The sequence below is a fragment of the Loxodonta africana genome, chromosome 21 (assembly GCF_030014295.1).
Source record: "Loxodonta africana isolate mLoxAfr1 chromosome 21, mLoxAfr1.hap2, whole genome shotgun sequence".
NCBI lineage: Eukaryota > Metazoa > Chordata > Mammalia > Proboscidea > Elephantidae > Loxodonta > Loxodonta africana.
In genome coordinates, this window is record NC_087362.1 from 76,058,979 (window position 1) to 76,080,599 (window position 21,621).

Here is a 21,621-nt window from a genome sequence, read left to right on the forward strand (position 1 = left end):
GTAAAGACAGGTTAGGCATAAAAAGGAGAATTTACCTATAGGATGTGGGGAGAGGAATATCAAGAATTCCAGGGCAGAATGCAAATGGGGCTCAGGAAAGAACTGGAACTGGAAATAGCAAAACCTTCAAGGATCATTCACCATGGTGATTTTTCCTTCTCTCTGTGCCTATGTTTTGCACATTCTCTCTCTTCTCTGTGCTTCTCTGGTCTATGTGAGAGAAGATGGTGTCTGCCTAACCCCCAATTCTACCCCTTCTCTCTCCCAATTTAAGAATTCTGAAGGGGAGAGAATCAGATTGGCCCAGCCTGCATCGGGCATGAAGTCCTGACCAGTCATCCATGGCTCTAGGCCCTGAGTTTAGGGGGATTGGCAGCCAGAGAGTGTCTATTCCATCTGGATTGTTTGGTTTGAAATGGGTGCGGTGGTCACAGAAGTGGGGGGACTGTGGGTCTGTCCTAACCTATTGAAGGTCTCTGCCCGTGAGAGGTGGGGGTGAAGCTCCTGGGAATCTGAGGGAATGTGGAAGAAGGTGAGTGTGTGACAAACTCCACGCTAGGTCACACTAAGACAGCAAACCCACTTTCTTGGACCCTGCCTTCTATGGCTCGGCCTTCATCATGGGCTGACTCTCAGCAGAAAAACCATTATAGGCATTTTTCCTTCCAGTTAACCCAAAATGGGAAAAGAAGAGGAACCAGACGTCCTTGCTAATAAGGAAGACTTAGAGTGGAGTTGAGGGACGTGGTGGGGCTTCTGACCATGCTGCCTCCCTCATGAATGAGGAGGGCTAACTGGTGAAATCAGATAGAAGGGAGGAGAGGAAAGGAGCTGGTCTAGGTGGAGCAGGGGCTTCCTGATCCCATTCCAGAATGTCCTCATCTCTCAGTGAACCTTCTCATCTTTCTTCTGCAAAGTGAGAGTATCCCAAGACCAAGAGCTCAGGAGTCCAGACTGCTATCAAAATGGTGGATGAAGGCCCTTACCTTATCCCAGATCTGGACCAGCAAGGCCAGCAGAGGTCCTTTTTTGAGAGATATGAGCCCAGCCTAAAGACCATGATCCCAGGGCAACCTATGCAAGGTAAGCTAGGATGAGTCTTGGAGGCCTCAAAACCACTGGGTGGGGGTGGGGCAGAGCTGGGCAGAGCCTTCAGGGATCAGGAGAGCCAGCCAGCTCCTCCTGCTGCTGCATCTGTATGTGTGTCCTTTTGTCCATCCATCCATCCACACGTTTATTCGTTTATCCACCAGACACTTCCTGCCTCCTTTTGTTTTAGGATGAGAGGTAGACAATAGACAACCTTTAAGGAGAACTTTGTACATTTCAGGCCCTGTTAAAGCGCCTTACAAATCTTCTTACTCAATCTTCACAATCACCCTCGAGTTGCTAGGATTATCTTCATCTGGTAAATTGGGAAAGCGAGGCACAGAAAGATTAAGCCACTTGACAGAGGTTCAAACTACATCCATTGCTGTTGAAGCAATTTCAACTCATAGCTACAATATAGGAGGGAGTAGGACTTTTCCCATAGGGTTTCCTAAGCTATTTTCTTTCCTGAAGCAGACTGCCACATCTTCCCCCCTCGAAGTGGGTTGGTGAGTTCAAACCACCAACCTGTCAGGTAGCTTTTCCTTTATAGGAATCTACCTCAACAGTTAGTGGCTTAAAACAATTGCCTTTGGTTTAGCTTCTAATTCTTTGACTAAGCAATTTGGGCTTGAGCTCAGCTGTGTGGTTCATCTGGTCTTAACTGTGCTTATTCATGCATCTATTGGTCATCATGGTGGTGGCTGTGCTTCTGGGGGCTGGCTGACTGTGGTTTAGGGCAATATGGTCCATGTAGACTCCCAAACTTCAGCAGGCTAGCCTGGACTCGATCACATCCCAGCACAATAGGCTTCCAAGAGAATGAGTGGAAGCATGCACTGCTTCTTGAGACTCAGGCTTAGAACTGGCACACCACTTCTTCCACTGTACTCTGTTGGCCAAAGCAAGTCACAAGGTCAGCCCAGATTCAAGGTGTGGGGAAATGGACTCCATCTCTAGATGGAAGAAGCTGCAAGGTCACATTGCAAGTTGGTGGGATACAGACAGGAAGAGACAATGGGGGTCATTTTTGCACTCCAGGATAGGAACTCAGGCTGCCTGACTTCCGAGTTCAGATGCTCAACCATAATATTATTTTCCATATATTGTTGACATTATACTAACCATGATATAAAACTCTGCCTTTTCCACGTGAGATGGGAATGTGGCCTGTCCTCTAAGCAGAAGAAGGACTGAGTGGCATCTGTAGTCATGACGTGACACCATTGCACTCTGCCAGCATCTCTGGACCAAAGTACACACTTGAGCCTCCTAAGGTGAGAGGAGATGGTTGAGGGATGAGGAAATGGGCCACGGGAGGGCTCTAACTCTCTACTGTTCTGGCTCAGTTCGTAATTGTTTTGTGGAAAGCCCATGTGGGGTAGAGCTTAAGAGCACCACAAGCCCCTGGAGTCAGCAAGAAGTGGGTTTGAATCCCTCTTCCATCACTTACTAGCTGTAACACTTTGGGCAAGTTTTCTAACCACTCTGTGCCTCAATGTTTTTGTCTCTGAAATGGGGTAATAATGTTACCCTACTACTCATATTGCAGAGCCCTGGTGGCACAGTGGTTAAAGAAATAGGCTACTAACCAAAAAGTCGGCAGTTTAATCCACCAGTGCTCCTTGGAAACCCTGTGGAGAAATTATACTCTGTCCTATAGGGCCACTATAAGTCAGAATCGACTTCACAGCCACAGGTTGTGGCACTCATCTTGCTGAGTTGTTGTGAGGATTAAGTGAGGTAATACTTGACTTTACAATAAAAGCCATGCTTTGTGAAATTTTTATGTGCCATGCTCACAGTATGTCATTAATATTTGTTCTGTTGTGCATAAGATCATCATGAGTTAGAGCTGACTCAACAGCAACTAACATCAACAAGCTTATTTGGGCGGTGGTCCCAGGAGGCAGAAGGGGAGATTTTGGTAGTGTGAGGTGGGGAAGGAGGAAAAGGCAATACGCAGGTGTGTCATTGGTGTCATTGCTGTGGGCAATAAGGACTGAATTCCTCTAAGTCCTTCTGAGCGTATGGTTTTCCACCTGACAGATGGAAGGTGGAGGCATTTATCCATGGGCTCCAGGCCCCCATTAGTTAAAGTTTGGCCCCGGCAATTCTTGGCATTAACCCCTGCAATTCTGAGCTGCATTTACCTTCCTGACAAGGTCCCCAAGTAGATGTGAACAGAGAAAGAGTGCACATTTGAGATGGGACATTGTCAGCATGAGCCTGGGCTTGCCCAAAACTGTCCTCTACAGCTGAGTTCAGAGGTGAATGGAAGAGAGGCTGTGACTCAGGGCACCTTCACAGCATCTGCTGCTGATATCAGCTCTTACAGGGCCTGGCATGTAATAAATACTCAATAATTGCTAGATATTTCTCTGTGTCTCTGGTTTTTATTCCTCCTCAGGTGATTTATTCCTCAAGGACAAAAACTCAGCCTTTAATTTCCTCCTCCTCCTCTTCCCCCCACTCCCCACCCTTCTGCCCTTTCTTCTTTCCCCTCTATTCTCCTCTGTCATAATCCAATGGCTAATATTTATGTAGCACTTTACATGTTTTCTTAGGGTACTCCAGAGAAAACAAAACCAGTAATGTGTGTGTGTGATTTATTTCAAGGGATTAGCTCATGCAATTGTGGGGGCCTGACAAATACCGAAAATCTGTAGGTCAGGGAGTAGGCTGCAGACTCCAGCGGGCTTGTGTCCAAGATATACAGGTCAGGGACAAAAAGAGTACAGAGTGGAAAGAGAGTTCTGCCAAAATGTTTATAGTCTCAAGGCAGAAAAACACTAAGGCAACTCACTTTTCAACTGATCAATTGATTATTTTACATTGGATTACATTATGGAAAGTGATTACATTACGGAACGTGATTACATTACATTATGTTACATTACGTTACGTTACGTCACGTTACGTTACGCTACGTTACGCTACGCTACGCTACATTATACTGCAGTACACTGCGGGACAGCAACCAGCCCAGTATCTGGCCAACCAATGGAAACTGTAGCCCAATCATGTCAACACATAAAACTAACCATCACACATATGTTAATAAATTTAATCCTTGTAATAAACCATGATGTTGTCTCTAGGTCTTCCCCCTTGCCTCACCCCCACTGTGGAAATCCCAGCTCTGTACCCTCCTCCTCCTACTGAGAGCAAACACATACACCTGACTTATTGATGAATCAACTAACGGGCTTCCATTTGTCCACCTGCACAGTGGAACAGAAGCCCTCTTACCCATAGGATGGTTATGGGACTCAAATACTGGTCAACATCCAATTGAAAAGCTCACTAAGAAAGTTCCCTGCTTTTGGTAGTGTTTATTGAGTTTTATGGTTCAAATACTCCTACAATGGTTGATATCAGGCTATCAACATGGCGGCACTGTATGTGAAGTCTGGAATGCTCTGAGGCAAACTGTTGTATCATATTTGTACCAGAAAGGCACGATAGACTTAAATAACCTCAAGACCATAGATATTAATAAAGCGTAGTGAAATAAGAGGACATCATGCTTGGTAAAGTAGACGGTCAGTGAAAAAGAGGAAGAGCCTCGATGACATGGACTGACACAGTGGCTGTAACAATGAGCTCAAGCGTAACAACGATTGCGAGGTTGGCACAGGACCAGGCAGTGTTTCCTTCTGTTGTGCATAGAATCGTTATGAGTAGGAATCAACTCGATGGCACCTAACAACAACAACAGTGAAATAACTAGGAAGGGGTGAGTTTTGAGTATGTATTACCTTTGTTTTTAACATAATTTACTTAATTTTAAGCACTTATTATTATTTTACTTTTAATAATGGACATGTTTAACAAGTGACCTGCAGAATTCTTGAGCATTCAACAATTGGCCATCACGAGCTGGTCTGACCTGGCTCTGGCACACCCTACTCCAAGGACTAAAGTTGCACATCGCAAGTTCTGAGCCTGCCTGTGGTAAGTACTGCAGTTAAGAATAAAACCAGAGCATCACCCTGGAGCACCAAGCTCCATCAGGGTTGGCCCCCAACCCTGTGGATGATGCAGGGCTGCTCTCCTTTGCCACCTTTTCCTGGCTCACTCCAGTGATGATTCGAGGCTACAAGCACACGCTGACTGTGGACACCCTGCCCCCATTGTCGCTGTATGACTCATCCGACACCAATGCCAAAAGGTACCAGGGCTTGCTTGGGTCAGTCACCTTGGGAGAGGAGCCCATTCTAGGAAGGGCCTGTGAGCCCCTCTGTGTGCTCCATGTCCCAGATGTGAGGCTCTCTGAGATGTGGGTGGGGCCGACTACACTTCTTGTAGGTGAGCACTGGGTAGAGTCTGGGGGGAAAAAGGACCAGTTGGAGAACTATGACCTGAGGCTCCGCCTGCTGGGCAGTTGGTTGTTTGTAGGAGTGCCGCATCAGGACAAGGTGGCTGGATTCCCACTTTGCTCTGTGCTGGCAGGATCCACCTGGGCTGCTGCACAAGCCCCGGGCATCCTATTCTCCTTCGACTTTAAAAATTGCTATTGGACTTTCATATTACAAAATACATTTAGGTTGAACCACATGAAACTGCTCATCTTTTACATTTTTGACTTCCAAAAACGACAATTTCATATGAGCCAACTTCATTCATGTTCATTATAAAAATGTTGTTAAAGAGAGGGTGGCGGGACCAAGATGGCTGACTAGGTAGACGCTACCTCGGATCCCTCTTGCAACAAAGACTCGGAAAAACAAGTGAATCGATCACATACATAACAATCTACGAACCCTGAACAACGAACACAGATTTAAAGAGTTGACCTGAATGACAGAGATGGAGAACGAACAAATACGGGGAAGCAGCGACTGTTTTCGGAGCCTGGAGCCAGCGTCCCAGTCAGGTAACCTTGGCTCCGGGCTTAGGACTGGGCCCAGGAGAGCTGAAAACAAAATCTTGTGACGGCGCAAACAAGGGGCGCAGCCCTACACCCCTGAACTGACCCCAGGAGTGGGAATAGCCGGTCCACGCAGGCGGCGTGGCAACGCAGCTGGTGGGAGAAGTCCCCGGGAGGCAGTGACTGGTTTTGGAGCCGGGAGTGCAGCATCCCAGCAGGGGAACCTTGGCGCCGGGCTTTGGACTGGGCACAGGGGAGCTGAACACGGCATCTACTCACGGTACAAACACAAGGCGCAGCCCCACTTCCCTAAACTAACCCTGGGAGGGGGCCCAGCCGGTCCGCGGGGGCAGCACAGCGATGAGGCTGGTGGGACAAGAAGTCCCCGGGAGGTTTTGGAGCCGGGAGTGCAGCGTCCCAGCAGGGGAACTTTGACGCTGGGCTTTGGACTGGCAGCGGAGGATCTGACCGTGGCTTTAGCGGGCCAGACCCTCGGGGACAATCTCCACACAGCCAGCATACATAGGCGACAGATAAAATAGTCATCCCAAGCAAGATAAGCAACTTTGGCTATGTTCCGGGGTGCTACTCTCCTGTTTTTCTGAATCCCCCCTCCCCTTCCCAGGCGGCTTCATTAACATTGGAATTTCCTGAGCCAGAGGGAGAACGGCTCCGGCTCCACGGCGGCTTTGCTTTTCACTTTTTTTTTTTGGTCTTTTCCTAACCCATTCTTCCGGCCTGAGAGAAGCAACCACAAAAAACCCAGAGACCAAAAATCCTTCCTTAATTGGACTAAAAACACAGAACCAGCTCCAGCCAAGCATATATGATCCAAATCTTGGGCTTTCATCCTTACAGGGAACAAGGTGGCGGTTATAATCCAAAGGCAGTTCTGATAGGGATCTGACTGCATTTTTTTTTAGCGGATTTACTGGAAAAACAGGTTTCCCAGGTTTGATATCTCTGCTTATTCAACAGAGTCCTAACTGACCCACAACAGGGAACTGAGGGCTGAAGCTCCCCCCAGACCACCTAGCCTCTTGCCTTAGGGGTCTAAGGAGGGTGACACCTACCAATCTGTAGAGGTACTTACATTGGAGGCCTAAGGTACAGCTGCAGTGCCCTCCCACCAAGGTGCTATAGGAATAGAAACACACCTACCCCACTGACACTTGGGGGGAAGCCTGTCAGCATCCTGCACCCCCCCCCGGAGTGTGAACCCCAGCAGCTAATAGAATCTGGTGCACACAACTATCACCACTACTTCTCGAGGTGGATAGGTGTTAGGGTGCAGCACACACTTGATGACCCAAAATCAGATTCTACTCAAGAGTAGTGAATAGACTCAGGCATATATATCTGGTAACAGCCCAAACCAGCTGGTAATAGGTCATAAGTAAGTCAAGGGCTACAACAAACAAGACAGCACAATCTAGTAGCCCATCCAAGTATATTGAAAGAAAACAAAACAAGATAAGACTCAGTGAGCAATTATAGAATAAACTACTACTTTTTTTTTTTTTATATGTTAGTGATGGCTCGGAGACAGCAGTCGATATCAAACCACATAAAGAAGCAGACCATGACAGCTTCTACAACCCCCCAAACAAAAGAATCAAAATCTTTCCCAAATGAAGATACAATCCTGGAATTATCAGATACAGAATATAAAAAACTAATTTACAGAATGCTTCAAGACATCAGGGATGACCTCAGAAATGAAATAAGGCAAACCGCAGAAAAAGCCAAGGAACACACTGATAAAACAGTTGAAAAACTCAAAAAGATTATTCAAGAACATAGTGGAAAAATTAATAAGTTGCAAGAATCCATAGAGAGACAGCATGCAGAAATCCAAAAGATTAACAATAAAATTACAGAATTAGACAATGCAATAGGAAGTCAGAGGAGCAGACTCGAGCAATTAGAATGCAGACTGGGAAAACTGGAGGACCAGGGAATTAACACCAACAGAGCTGAAAAAAAAAATCATATAAAAGAATTAAAAAAAATGAAGAAACCCTAAGAATCATGTGGGACTCTATCAAGAAGGATAACTTGCATGTGATTGGAGTCCCAGGACAGGGAGGGAGGACAGAAAACACAGAGAAAATAGTTGAAGATCTGCTGACAGAAAACTTCCCTGACATCATGAAAAATGAAAGGATGTCCATCCAAGATGCTCATCGAACCCCATTTAAGATTGATCCAAAAAGAAAAACACCAAGACATATTATCATCAAACTCGCCAAAACCAAAGATAAACAGAAAATTTTAAAAGCAGCCAGGGAGAAAAGAAAGGTTTCCTTCAAGGGAGAATCAATAAGAATAAGTTCAGACTACTCAGCAGAAACCATGCAGGCGAGAAGGAAATGGGATGACATATACAGAGCACTGAAGGAGAAAAACTGCCAGCCAAGGATCATATATCCAGCAAAACTCTCTCTGAAATATGAAGGCGAAATTAAGATATTTACAGATAAACACAAGCTTAGAGAATTTGCAAAAACCAAACCAAAGCTACAAGAAATACTAAAGGAAATTGTTTGGTCAGAAAACCAGTAATATCAGATACCAGCACAACACAAGGTCACAAAACAGAACATCCTGATATCAACGCAAATAGGGAAATCACAAAAACAAATTAAGATTAGTTAAAAAAAAAATGCTCATAACAGGGAATCATTGAAGTCAATATGTAAAAGATCACAATAATCAAAAAGAGGGACTAAATATAGGTGGCATAGAACTGCCATATGGAGAGTGATACAAGGCGATATAGGACAATACAAGTTAGGTTTTTACTTAGAAAGATAGGTGTAAATATTAAGGTAACCACAAAGAGGTATAACAACTCCATAACTCAAGATAAAAGCCAAGAAAAACGTAACAACTCAACAAACATAAAGTCAAACACTATGAAAATGAGGATCTCACAATTTACTAAGAAAAACGTCTCGGCACAAAAAAGTAAGTGGAAAAAATGAAATTGTCAACAACACACATAAAAAGGCATCAAAATGACAACACTAAACACTTATTTATCTATAATTACGCTGAATGTAAATGGCCTAAATGCACCAATAAAGAGACAGAGAGTCTCGGACTGGATAAAGAAACATGATCCGTCTATATGCTGCCTACAAGAGACACACCTTAGACTTAGAGACACAAACAAACTAAAACTCAAAGGATGGAAAAAATATATCAAGCAAACAATAAGCAAAAAAGAAGAGGAGTAACAATATTAATTTCTAACAAAATAGACTTTAAACTTAAATTTACCACAAAGGATAAAGAAGGACACTACATAATGATAAAAGGGACAATTGAGCAGGAAGACATAACCCTATTAAATATTTATGCACCCAATGACAGGGCTGCAAGATACATAAATCAAATTTTAACAGAACTGAAAAGTGAGATAGACACCTCCACAATTATAGTAGGAGACTTCAACACACCACTTTCGGAGAAGGACAGGACATCCAGTAAGAAGCTCAATAGGAACACGGAAGACCTCATTACAACAATCAACCAACTTGACCTCATTGACTTATACAGAACTCTCCACCCAACTGCTGCAAAGTATACTTTTTTTTCTAGCGCACATGGAACATTCTCTAGAATAGACCACATATTAGGTCATAAAACAAACCTTTGCAGAATCCAAAACATCGAAATATTACAAAGCATCTTCTCAGACCACAAGGCAATAAAACTAGAAGTTAATAACAGAAAAACTAGGGAAAAGAAATCAAATACTTGGAAAATGAACAATACCCTCCTGAAAAAAGACTGGGTTATAGAAGACATCAAGGAGGGAATAAGGAAATTCATAGAATGCAACGAGAATGAAAATACTTCCTATCAAAACCTCTGGGACACAGCAAAAGCAGTGCTCAGAGGCCAATTTATATCGATAAATGCACACATACAAAAAGAAGAAAGAGCCAAAATCAGAGAACTGTCCCTACAACTTGAACAAATAGAAAGTGAGCAACAAATGAACCCATCAGGCACCAGAAGAAAACAAATAATAAAAATTAGAGCTGAACTAAATGAATTAGAGAACAGAAAAACAATTGAAAGAATTAACAAAGCCAAAAGCTGGTTCTTTGAAAAAATTAACAAAATTGATAAGCCATTGGCTAGACTGACTAAAGAAATACAGGAAAGGAAACAAATAACCCAAATAAGAAACGAGAAGGACCACATCACAACAGAACCAACTGAAATTAAAAGAATCATATCAGATTATTACGAAAGATTGTACTCTAACAAATTTGCAAACCTAGAAGAAATGGATGAATTCCTAGAAAGACACTACCTACCTAAACTAACACATTCAGAAGTAGAACAACTAAATAGACCCATAACAAAAAAAGAGATTGAAACGGTAATCAAAAAACTCCCAACAAAAAAAAGCCCTGGCCCGGATGGCTTCACTGCAGAGTTCTACCAAACTTTCAGAAAAGAGTTAACACCACTACTACTAAAGGTATTCCAAAGCATAGAAAATGACGGAATACTACCCAACTCATTCTATGAAGCCACCATCTCCCTGATACCAAAAGCAGGTAAAGAAAAAAAAATTTCATCACAAAAAAAAGAAAATTACAGACCTGTATCCCTCATGAACATAGATGCAAAAATCCTCAACAAAATTCTAGCCAATAGAATTCAACAACATATCAAAAAAAACAATTCACTACAACCAAGTGGGATTTATACCAGGTATGCAAGGCTGGTTTAATATTAGAAAAACCATTAATGTAATCCACCATACTAATAAAACAAAAGACAAAAACCACATGATCTTATCAATTGATGCAGAAAAGGCATTTGACAAAGTCCAACACCCATTTATGATAAAAACTCTCAGCAAAATAGGAATTGAAGGAAAATTCCTCAACATAATAAAGGGCATCTATGCAAAGCCAACAGCCAACATCACTCTAAATGGAGAGAGCCTGAAAGCATTTCCCTTGAGAACGGGAACCAGACAAGGATGCCCTTTATCACCGCTCTTATTCAACATTGTGCTAGAGGTCCTAGCCAGAGCATTTAGGCTAGACAAAGAAATAAAGGGCATCCGGATTGGCAAAGAGGAAGTAAAATTATCTCTATTTGCAGATAACACGATCTTATACACAGAAAACCCCAATGAATCCTCCAGAAAATGACTGAAACTAATAGAAGAGTTTGGCAGAGTCTCAGGTTATAAGATAAACATACAAAAATCACTTGGATTCCTCTACATCAACAAAAAGAACATCAAAGAGGAAATCACCAAATCAATACCATTCACAGTAGCCCCCAAGAAGATAAAATACTTAGGAATAAATCTTACCAAGGATGTAAAAGACCTATACAAAGAAAACTACAAACCTCTACTACAAGAAATTAAAAAGGACATACTTAAGTGGAAAAACATACCTTGCTCATGGATAGGAAGACTTAGCATAGTAAAAATGTCTATTCTACCAAAAGCCATCTATACATACAATGCACTTCCGATCCAAATTCCAGTGTCATTTTTTAATGTGATAGAGAAACAAATCACCAACTTCATATGGAAGGGAAAGAAGCCTCGGATGAGCAAAGCATTACTGAAAAAGAAGAAGAAAGTGGGAGGCCTCACTCTACCTGATTTCAGAACCTATTATACAGCCACAGTAGTCAAAACAGCCTCGTATTGGTACAACAGACACATAGACCAGTGGAACAGAATTGAGAACCCAGATATAAATCCATCCACGTATGAGCAGCTGATATTTGACAAAGGCCCAGTGTCAGTTAATTGGGGGAAAAGATAGTCTTTTTAACAAATGGTGCTGGCATAACTGGATATCCATTTGCAAAAAAATGAAACAGGACCCATACCTCACACCATGCACAAAAACTAACTCCAAGTGGATCAAAGACCTAAACATAAAGACTAAAACGATAAAGATCATGGAAGAAAAAATAGGGACAACCTTAGGAGCCCTAATACAAGGCATAAACAGAATACAAAACATTGCCAAAAATGACGAAGAGAAACCCGATAACTGGGAGCTCCTAAAAATCAAACACCTATGCTCATCTAAAGACTTCACCAAAAGAGTAAAAAGACCACCTACAGATTGGGAAAGAATTTTCAGCTATGCCATCTCCGACCAGCGCCTGATCTCTAAAATCTACATGATTCTGTCAAAACTCAACCACAAAAAGACAAACAACCCAATCAAGAAGTGGGCAAAAGATATGAACACGCACTTCACTAAAGAAGATATTCAGGCAGCTAACAGATACATGAGAAAATGCTCTCGATCATTAGCCATTAGAGAAATGCAAATTAAAACCACGATGAGATTCCATCTCACTCTAATAAGGCTGGCTTTAATCCAAAAAACACAAAATAATAAATGTCGGAGAGGCTGCAGAGAGATTGGAACTCTTATACACTGCTGGTGGGAATGTCAGATGGTACAACCACTTTGGAAATCTATCTGGCGTTATCTTAAACATTTAGAAATAGAACTACCATACAACCCAGAAATCCCACTCCTCGGAATATACCCTAGAGAAATAAGAGCCTTCACACAAACAGATATATGCACACCCATGTTTATTGCAGCACTGTTTACAATAGCAAAAAGCTGGAAGCAACCAAGGTGTCCGTCAACGGATGAATGGGTAAATAAATTGTGGTATATTCACACACTGGAATACTACGCATTGATAAAGAACAGTGACGAATCTGTGAAACATTTCATAACATGGAGGAACCTGGAAGGCATTATGCTGAGCGAAATTAGTCAGAGGCAAAAGGACAAATACTGTATAAGACCACTATTATAAGATCTTGAGAAATAGTATAAATTGAGAAGAACACATACTTTTGTGGTTAGGAGGGGGGGAGGGAGGGTGGGAGAGGGTTTTTTACTGATTAGTTAGTAGATAAGAACTGCTTTAGGTGAAGGGAAGGACAATACTCAATACACAGAAGGTCAGCTCAACTGGACTGGACCAAAAGCAAAGAAGTTTCCAGGATAAACTGAATGCTTCAAAGGTCAGCGAAGCAAGGGTGGGGGTTTGGGGACTATGGCTTAAGGGGACTTCTAAGTCAATTGGCAAAATAATACTATTATGAAAACATTCTGCATCCCACTTTGAAATGTGGCGTCTGGGGTCTTAAATGCTAACAAGCGGCCATCTAAGATGCATCAATTGGTCTCAACCCACCTGGATCAAAGGAGAATGAAGAACACCAAGGTCACACGACAACTATGAGCCCAAGAGACAGAAAGGGCCACATGAACCAGAGACTTACATCATCCTGAGACCAGAAGAACTAGATGGTGTTCGGCCACAACTGATGACTGCCCTGACAGGGAGCACAACAGAGAACCCCTGAGGGAGCAGGAGATCAGTGGGATGCAGACCCCAAATTCTCATAAAAAGACCATACTTAATGATCTGACTGAGACTAGAGGAATCCCGGCGGTCATGGTCCCCAAACCTTCTGTTGGCCCAGGACAGGAACCATTCCCGAAGACAACTCATCAGACATGGAAGGGACTGGACAATGGGTTGGAGAGAGATGTTGATGAAGAGTGAGCTACTTGTATCAGGTGGACACTTGAGACTGTGTTGGCATCTCCTGTCTGGAAGGGAGATGGGAGGGTAGAGAGGGTTAGAAACTGGCAAAATTGTTACGAAAGGAGAGACCGGAAGGGCTGACTCATTAGGGGGAGAGTAAGTGGGAGTATGGAGTAAGGTGTATATAAGCTTATGGGTGACAGACCGACTTGATTTGTAAACGTTCACTTAAAGCTCAATAAAAATTATTTAAAAAATATAAAGCCCCCCCCAAAAAAACCAGACTAGATGCCCTAGGCCATAGGGAGCTCCTATAGGGTGCTGAGGGGAACCATTGCACAATGAGAGCTATCCATAAGGATGGCTCTTGTACTCAAGGACGTGGAGGTCCGGCAGGGGCAGGCAAAACAGGGCCAGGGAAGGGCATGAGGCCAGCAACCAGCTGATGCTGCAATCAGATGTGGGCTGGGCAGACCTGGATGAGGACACTGTGGAGGCTGTGGCACGTCAGCGTGGCTGGGCTCCTCACCAGGCACTCAGTCAAACATGAACCGCCGTATTGCAGTGCAGGTATTTTGTAGGTGTGATTAATGTTCATAATCAGCTGTCTTGAGACGAAGGAGATTATCTTCGATAATCAGGTGGGCCTGATCCAATCAGCTGGAAGGCCTCAAGAGCAGAGCTGAAGAAGGAAACATTCTGCCCGTGGACTGCGCAGCTTCGGCTTGTGCCTGGGTGCTCCAGCCTACCCTTGCTGACAACCTGCCCTGTGGATTTCAGACTTGGCTTAACCAGACCCCACAATCGGAAAGGCCAATTCTTTGCAATCAGTCTCGTTAAACATCTCCTACTGGTTCTGCTTCTCTGGCTGAACGCTGACTGATACAGGTGGCAATAGAGAAAGGGTGACCTAGCAGGCACTCTGGAGGAAGAGAGCGGCTCTTCATCAATTGCTAATTCCAGTTTGGAGTGAGGTGCCAAATCGCCTCCAAGCCAACGGCAAGCAAGAGTCTCTGCCACACACCGGCCTGCAGCCTAGCTTTGTGCTCTGTGAACTTCCCAGGCTCACACCATCTCTCATCGCCCACTAGCACACCTTTGGACCTTTGCTCATCACTCTCTGCCACATTCGTGCAGAACTGACGCCTGTGTCACCCTGCCCGGAGCCTCCTGGCACATGCTGACCCCCTCTGCCCTCCTACAGTGCTCTCCAGTTGCCAGGCACACACAGATTTTGTCATGCCCAGCCTTGGCTCATTCTCTCACTAGTGACCCCGAGCAGCACCCCACCAGCCACTGCATCTGTCATGTGGACCACTTCCTTTGTCAGAAGAGGAGACTAAGGCCCAGAGAGGCAAAATGACTGGACTAGTCAGGCAGCTCGAGAAGGACACGCAGGCTTATACTGAATCACCATTGGCAAGCAGCAGGGCAAGACTCTGACTCCAAATGCCTTCTTTCCCCAACTCCTGAGGGCAGGATGTACAGCTAAAACCTCTTTGAACACCCCCACCTCTGTATAGTGCCTAGTGCAGGGCTAGTATTCAGTAGGCACAAAATAAATACCTCACTTTGAAAAAAAAAGTTGTTAAAACAAGAGAACTTATAAAATTAAACGGTGGAAGTACACCCACCATCTCCGGCTCCACTCCCCAGAGGTAAGCATTATTTAAAGTTGGCAGGATCTGTTCAGAGTTTTTTCTGCTCTGATTAAACACACCCTGTGCTACCATCTTCCACAGATCAATACCTCCTTCTCTTCCTCTCAACCCAGGTCATGTTTTCTCCTTTACACAAAAAATGAAGCATCCTTTGTAATTGCTGATGACTTTGCTATTTTCAGTTAGAAGGTTATCAAGATTTTCCACGTCAGCACAAAGACATCAACTTCATCTTTTCTAACAGCCGTGTTGACCTCTGTGGTCCTGGTGAGCCATAATGTATTTATGGGGAAGTTCTCCAGGACCTCTGCATGAGTTTTTCCTTGGAGTCTCCCTATCTTTGACCACAAGGTACAGCCTGGAGTATATACTTAAAAGGCTGGGATTTTTAGTCATTGCCTTGCAATTTCTTCCAGATGTGTTTCCCCTCATGTGCGCCCTCATGAAATTTCAGTCAGGTGGTAACTTTCAAAATATGCTATCTGGAGAGAGTTACCATCAAGCACAGAGAGAAAGGGGCCGGACCAGTATCCCATGGGACCAGTGTCTGTGGAGTCCCAGATCTACCTCTCTGGCCAGTACTTCTCTGTCTGATTTTGATGTTTCATTCCATGTCTCAAGGAGTCCTTGGGTGGCATAAACAATTAACACACTTGGCTGCTAACCAAAAGGTTGGTGGTTAAAGTCTGCCCAGAGACACCTCAAAAGAAAGCCTTGGTGCTCAACTTCTGGAAAACCAGCCATCGAACACCCAATGGAGAAAAGTTCTACTCTGACACGCATGGGGATGCCAGGAGTAGGAATCGACTCAAGGAAACAAGTTTGGTTTTGGTTTTGGTTTTCATCTACTCAACATCAGTTTAGGTCCTTTCCTCTTCCATGCTATGCTCCCCCTGCCCCAAGTAATCTCATCCACTCCGAAAGCTTCAGACACGTGCTGACACCTTTAACGCCATGTCTATCTCCAGGTCATGCCACTAAATTCCAGATTCTGAGTTCATATGCTCGGTATCTGGCTTGATAGCCATACATGGATGCCTCATAGGTATCTTATGTCTAAAGCCATGTTCTTGATCCTCTGCCTCAACCTGACAGTATTCTTCTCTTTTTCCTTTCCCTGTTTCGGTAAACTCTGTCCACCCAGTTACTGGAGCTGAAGAACGTGGGTCATCTTTGATCCCACTTCTTCTTTTCTCCCCCCATCCAATTTGTCAGTGAGTCTGGTTATCTTCTCATCCACCTTTTCTTATCTCCGCCCTCCCCTGCGTCAGCCACTGCTACCTCTCACCTGGACTACAACTCTCTCCGTGTGGTCCCCTTTGCTTTCCTCACCCCTGTAATCCACCATTCTCACAGTATCCAGACTAATCTTGTAAATAAGTAAAATGATCTTGTCACATCTGCTTAAAGACCTGTCGTGGCTTTTTTACTCTTGAAATGAACTCTAGATTCTTTCCTGAGGCTTCTGAGGTCCTATGTGACTTGGCTCTGTCTTGCTACCTAGTGTCATTTCCGCCCTTCTCCTTAGTCACCACACTCTGCCACACTCACCTTCTTTCAGGTCTTCCCAAGGGACAAGCTCCTCTCGGGCCTGGAGAAGATTTTTCCCTTCTTCCTCTGTTGCTTCTGTCTTCTTATCAGAACTGTTATTGTGCTAATAAGGGACATTGGTGGTTCAGTGATGAAATTCTCACCTTCCATGCAGGAGACCCAGGTTCAATTCCCAGCCAGTCTACCTCATGTACAGCCACCAGTCATCTGTTGGTGGAGGCTTATGTGTTGCTATGATGCTGAACAGGTTTCCGTGGAGCATCCAGACTAAGACGGACTAGGAAGAGTGGCATGGTGATTTACTTCCGAAAACCCTATGGATCATAATGGTCTGATCTGCAACTGATCACAGGGATGGTGCAGGACCGGACAGTGTTTTCTTCCACTGTGCCTCGGGTCACCATGAGTCTGGGCCAATTCCTTGGCAGCTAACAACAACACTGCGTTAATAAGCAGCACTGGATGGCAGAGATGGGCAGTAGGAGGAGGAAATGAAAGCCTAGAAAGTACCCAAATACCAGATAAGCAGTGACACCAGCTAACGTCTTGGCTTTGTCCCCTGACCCTCCTGTACCCCTCTCCTGGAAAAGAACAAAGGAGAATCAGTGCTGCCCATCTGAGGCCACCACTCCAGGAATGAGGACTCTGCTAACCTCTCAAGGCGGTGTCCATCAGAATAACTTCAAACAGCAAGTAGAAATCTAAATGCCTTTCTTTCTTCCTGTCCTTTCATCACAGATTTCGAATCCTTTGGGATAAAGAGGTAGAGAGGGTGGGGGCTGAGAAAGCCTCCCTGGGCCAAGTGGTCTGGAAATTCCAGCGGACACAAGTTTTGATGGACATTGTGGCCAACATCCTGTGCATCGTCATGGCAGCCATAGGGCCGGTGAGTGGGGCTGGCTCTTTTGCCTCGTCTCCTGGTCCCCAGATCTGCAAAGAATGTCATTAGTACTTCCTCTGTGAGCTGGTGGGTTTAGTACATTGTCATTATCTTTGGGCTCCTTGGGGGCAAATATTCATAAAGCTAATCCTTGTCAAGCACAGCAGCGGCCGCTGAAAGTAATTAGAAAGTTTGCCTCATAAAGTCAGCTTGCTGACCCTATCTGAGGCCTCCTGTATGGCCTTGGCCTCCAGCAGCCCTCTCCTGTCTCCACTACACTCTTTTACAGACAGTTCTCATTCACCAAATCCTCCAGCAGACCGAGAACACCTCCAGGAAAGTCTGAGTTGGCATCAGCCTGTGCTTTGCCCTTTTTGCTACCGAGTTTACCAAAGTTCTCTTTTGGGCCCTTGCCTGGGCCAGAAATTACCGCATGGCGATCCGGCTGAAGGTGGCCGTCTCTACTATGGTTTTTGAAAACGTGGTGTCCTTCAAGACACTGACACATATCTCTCTGTTGGAGAGGTAAGCTGGTACAGAAGGAGTCTCATTTTAGAAACACAAATCCTGGGTTTTCTGAATGTATGTGAGATGTGCTTCCTGGATGGAGCACCTGCCTCCCCTTTGCTTGTCCAGGTCCTGCCTGTTCTGGCCCATCTTCCTGCTAAGTTAGTAGGTGGAGACTCGAAACACTGAAGGAATTCAGGGGAGGGAAAGTTCCATTCAACACGGAGAATTTGGAAAGGCTGGAATTGGATGGTGACGTCATCCAATTCCTTTGGTCGTCAATGGGGATGCTGAGGCAATTCTGAGCACTCTATAGGTAGTTGACATAATTAATGGATGGGGTAGATAATTCCACTTGTGTAGCAATCAGGATGAAGGCCAAAATGAAGACCACGCCTGTTGGACTTCAGAGTTGAAATTTTCATAAGCCCTTAATACTTAGCAATAAAGTCCTATCATTTATGTAAGAAATTTCCCAGGACACGGGAATCCCAGCTTGTGTGAGGTAAGGGAGCCACCCTTGAGTTGTGCAAACAGTTAACATATTCAGCTGCTAACTGAAAGGTTGGAGGTTTGAGTCCATCAAAAAGTACCTTGGAAGTAAGTCCTGGCGATCTACTTCCAAAAAATTAGCCACTGAAAACCCTATGGAACACAGTTCCACTTCGGCACACATGAGACGTCATGAGTCAGAATCAACTTGACAGCAACTGGTTATTTTATGAGGTAAGGAAAAGGAGCTGCTTCTTTCTTGCAGTTGCACTTTCAGATGTTCAAAGCATCCTGTATCAGTTATGATTACAATCAACTTCATGTAACTGAAAACCCAAGATAATAGTGAATTAAACAAGATGAATTTATTTCTCTCTGTGTAAAAGCAGGAGTCTCTGGTGGTGTAGTGGTTAAGCGCTACAGCTGCTAATCCAAAGATTGGCACTCCGAATCCACCAGGCGCTCCTTGGAAACTCTGTGGGGCAGATCTACTCTGTCCTACAGGGTCGTTATCAGTCGAAATTGACTCAATGGCAATGGGTTTGGTTTGATTTTTGGGTTATGTAAAAGGAATCTGGAAAAGGGTAATCTAGGGTTGGTACGGGGGCTTCCAGTTCCTTCTACCTTTCTGCATTGCTATCCTAGCACATAGCTTCCATTCTCAGGGTTACCTAGTGGCTCAACATGGATGCTGAGGATTCAGCCATCCCAACAATGGCTCAGACAGCTGGTAGGATGAACGAGAGAAAAAACAAAAGGGGTGTGTCTCCCAAATTGAGTTGACTGCCTTTAAGAATTCATTCCCAAACGTCCATTGCACACTTCAGTTGACATCTGATTGACAAAGAGTCACGTGGCCACACTCCTTCCATAAAGGAGGCTTCTAACTGGACTTGCTGTCACCCTTGATAAAGCAGGGTTGTGCTAATAAGGAGAAGGGGACAATAAATATAGGGTAGGCAGCTAGAAGTCTCCCCTACATGCTCCTAGGTGGTAATATTACCCTATAAGGGTTTCTTCATTGGGATTCTCGGTCTAAAAGATTGTTCCCTCCAAAGTCATACCAGAAAGAGACCCACAAAACTCATCATGTTGGCCCCTTATCATTCCTGATGAAGGCAGTTTTTCTCTTCTCTCCTCAGAGCCCTGGGTCATTTTGAAAGCCTTTGGTTGAGAAAATAGTTGGGTGACCTTTGAAAGCCTGAACACGTGCTCTTTCTTTCTAGGTACTCAATATACTGTCAAGTGATAGCTATTCCTTGTTTGAAGCTGCCTTGTTTTGTCCCTTGCCAGCCACCATTCCTATCCTAATGGCCATTTGTGCAGTGTACGCCTTTTTCATTCTGGGGCCCACAGCTCTCATCGGGATATCCGTGTATGTCATATTCATTCCCATCCAGGTAATGGCAGGGGGTTGTAATTGTCACTGCTTCACGTTTTGCATTTCACACACATTTGTTTGCTGGGGTGGATATAAATATAGAAGGCATAAATTCCAGGGCACGGACCTGAGGCTTTTGCAACCTCTCTGTGTCCCCAGGTGTGTTGTGCATGTGCCCTTTTTGTGCCCACAGGTGTGCTGCCCGTGCACCCTCCCTTGTCCCACAGGTGTGCTCTACTTGCACCCATTCTGCACCCACAGGTGTGTCCCCACGTCTCCTCTCTGCACCCACAGGAGTACTGCCCATGCACCCACTCTGTGCCCACAGGTGTGCTGCCCATACACCCACTCTCTGCCCACAGGTGTGCTGCCCATGCATCCTCTCTGTGCCCACAGGTGTGCTACCTGTGTGCCCATTCTGTATCCACAGGTGTGCTTTTTTTTGCTGGCACATTGTAGTTTTTTAAAGATGGAATTTGATGCCCTGGGGAAGGGAGCTGTGCTCCTTCAGTCTACACAGCTCCCAGTCCCCAGCGCCCCACTTGCATCCTGCAGTTCACTCATTTATATCACCTGCCCAATCCCAGGGAATGGTTCACAGACCACATCTGCTGCCACAGCACAAGGAAAGGACTCGGCTGAGACTCTCCAACCAACTTCCCTCTGAACTCTTGCCGGCACTTACATTCTGATCCCTGGTTCTTTAGGCCAACTGCAACTCAGCAATTCTCCCCGAGCACAGTGTATGTCCCTTGATTTCAGATGTTTATGGCTAAGCTCAATTCAACTTTCCGAAGATCAGCAATTTCAGTGACAGACAAGAGAGTTCAGACAACGAATGAGTTTCTGACCTGCATCAAGCTGATTAAAATCTACGCCTGGGAGGGATCCTTTACAAAGACCATTCAAGGTAGGATGAGAGCATCTTACAGAGCCACGTACCCTTAGACTGTGCTCGTCAAAGGGGTTTCTAGGGTTCCTGGGGCCAAGTATTCCAGAAGGGGCTGAACAGGGCCCTGAGATGCTAGGCAGGCTTTTCAAAGATTAGGGAGCTTTTATAATAGACCTGGGCATCTGTTGTGGTAAACCCAAGGGCTTGGCAGGTTAGCTATATATGGTCTTGTCTTTACTGGGGCATGGGGATGCTGGTACTGACTACTTACTTACCTTTTTTAAAAATAATCCACTAAAACAATACGACCAGGAGACGAGCTGTCTCAAGTGATTTCCTTGATTTAGAAGAAGTCTACAGACACACACACACGCAGACACTCACACTCACACAGATACCGCCTCCTACTCGCCTACAGCAGCCTCGTCACATTTGGATGGCTCACTAACTCGACATTCCTTGGGCAGATACAGGGGTGCATATATAGTTTCTTTTTTTTTTTTTTAAATATTAAAACTATTTCAATCAACTATAAATGCAAATCTAATTGCAGGTACATTTACATAATTGCCGACATAGACTCAGGTGGTTGGCCGGTTAACGATCTGAACCCCTGTCACAACTGACTTTCTGGATCTACAATTACACTTTTGCCCCAGCATGTAATTGGGGCTTAAGCTGTGTGTCTGCACTTTAGGGCCTGGCTTT

At 44.6% G+C, this 21,621-nt stretch overlaps 1 pseudogene; it reads left to right on the plus strand.

Annotated features, from left to right (window-relative positions):
* Window positions 1-29: 29 nt before the first annotated feature.
* LOC104846469 (ATP-binding cassette sub-family C member 12-like) lies at window positions 30-21,272 on the plus strand (annotated as a pseudogene).
* The last annotated feature ends 349 nt before the right edge of the window (window positions 21,273-21,621 follow it).